The 1,918-nt window shown below is 37.3% G+C and overlaps 1 pseudogene; it reads left to right on the top strand.

The window, feature by feature from the left end:
• Rpl17-ps4 (ribosomal protein L17, pseudogene 4) lies at window positions 511-1,123 on the top strand (annotated as a pseudogene).

The following is a 1,918-nucleotide window of genomic DNA, read 5'->3' as shown; positions in this document are numbered from 1 at the left end:
ACTTTATAATCACATTTAGCAACCATTTAAGATGTAATTTCAGAAGCTCCCTAAAACAAAGCCTGGCTTGATTTGCCCACACCCATGCTCTTGACTCTATGTGTTCCATTTTCTTTTTTTTTTAAATTAGGTATTTGTGTTCCATTTTCTAAACGATTCCCTTTCTATTAACCCCCTGTTTAAATATGTGGAATCTCTTCTAGATAAATTACAAATTATACAAAAATTATTTTCTGCAGAAAATGGGGAATCATGGCTTGGTCCAGGGTAGAGAGCTCAGCTCTTACTAGCAGCGTGTGGAACTATGCCTTTGGCTGCTACCTACTTCTGTGGACAGTATGATTCTTTACAACAACAAAAAAAGTTAACCTCTTATTTAAAAGGAAATACAATATTAATTGATGAAATGTGGCTTTTAAATTAAGAGGAAATATAAGAAAATAAAACAGTATCTATGAATAAAAATGGAGTTTCTAGCCTAAGAAATAATGATACAAAAGTCAGGCATTGAAGCGGCCAGAGGTCACCTGCCAAGATGGTTCGCTACTCTCTTGACCCAGAAAACCCCACAAAATCATGCAAATCAAGAGGGTCAAACCTTCATGTTCACTTTAAGAACACCCGGGAAACTGCCCAGGCCATCAAGGGAATGCATATCCGCAAAGCCACCAAGTATCTGAAGGATGTCACTTTAAAGAAGCAATGTGTCCCATTCCGGCGGTATAATGGTGGAGTTGGTAGGTGCGCCCAGGCCAAACAGTGGGGCTGGACACAAGGTCGGTGGCCAAAAAAGAGTGCTGAATTTTTGCTGCACATGCTTAAAAATGCCGAGAGTAACGCTGAACTTAAGGGTTTAGACGTAGATTCTCTAGTCATTGAACACATCCAGGTGAACAAGGCACCTAAGATGCGCCGACGAACCTACAGAGCTCATGGCCGGATTAACCCATACATGAGCTCCCCCAGCCACACTGAGATGATCCTCACTGAGAGGGAACAGATCATTCCAAAGCCAGAAGAGGAGGTTGCACAGAAGAAAAAGATATCCCAGAAGAAACTGAAGAAACAAAAACTCATGGCCCGGGAATAAATTCAGCATAAAATAAAGGCAGATAAAGTTAAAAAAAAAAAAAGTCAGGCATTATCCTTCACAAGGTTGATTGGGTGAGGAATATTTATGTTATCATCAAACCATGAATACTGATTCTGATTTACCCAAAATTTGTGAAATAAATATTTATGTAAGGGGAAAATGATATCTGCATAAAGTTTGTTTTTTTTTTAATCTTCCCTAGCCAGGAGCTATAGCTTAAAAGAGTAAGAGATTATTGATCTAGTTAACAGGACCAAGTAAGTTGGAAATTGGTATAAATTAGTATTGTTTCCACGATAAATATTTTTAAAATTTTAACTATATATAGACATTATTTGATAAAGTGCCAATTAACTTTCAAATATAGAGTCTAAAAAAATAACAAAATATAATAAGTGTTATGAATTCCCAAAACAAACTTCTATGAGAGAAAGAATAATGATAGATGTACTCATCTGGTGGGATTGCAAGCTGGTACAACAACTCTGGAAATCAGTTTGGTGGTTTCCCAGAAAATTGGCCATAGTACTACCAGAAGATCCAGCAATACCACTCCTGGGCATATATCCAGAAGATGTTCCAACTTGTGAGAAGGACACATGTTCCACTATGTTCATAGCAGCCTTATTTATAATAGCCAGAAGCTGGAAAGAACCCAGATGCCCCTCAACAGAGAAATGTATACAGAAAATTGGTACATTTACACAATGGAGTACTACTCAGCTATTAAAAACAATGAATTTATGAAATTCTTAGGCAAATGATCTGGAGGATATCATCCTAAGTAAGGTAACCAAATCACAAAAGAACACACATGATATGCAC

Source organism: Mus musculus, chromosome 4 (assembly GCF_000001635.26).
Source record: "Mus musculus strain C57BL/6J chromosome 4, GRCm38.p6 C57BL/6J".
NCBI classification, from domain to species: domain Eukaryota; kingdom Metazoa; phylum Chordata; class Mammalia; order Rodentia; family Muridae; genus Mus; species Mus musculus.
The sequence above is the reverse complement of the archived record's forward strand: the minus strand, read 5'-3'. Positions and strand labels throughout refer to the sequence as shown.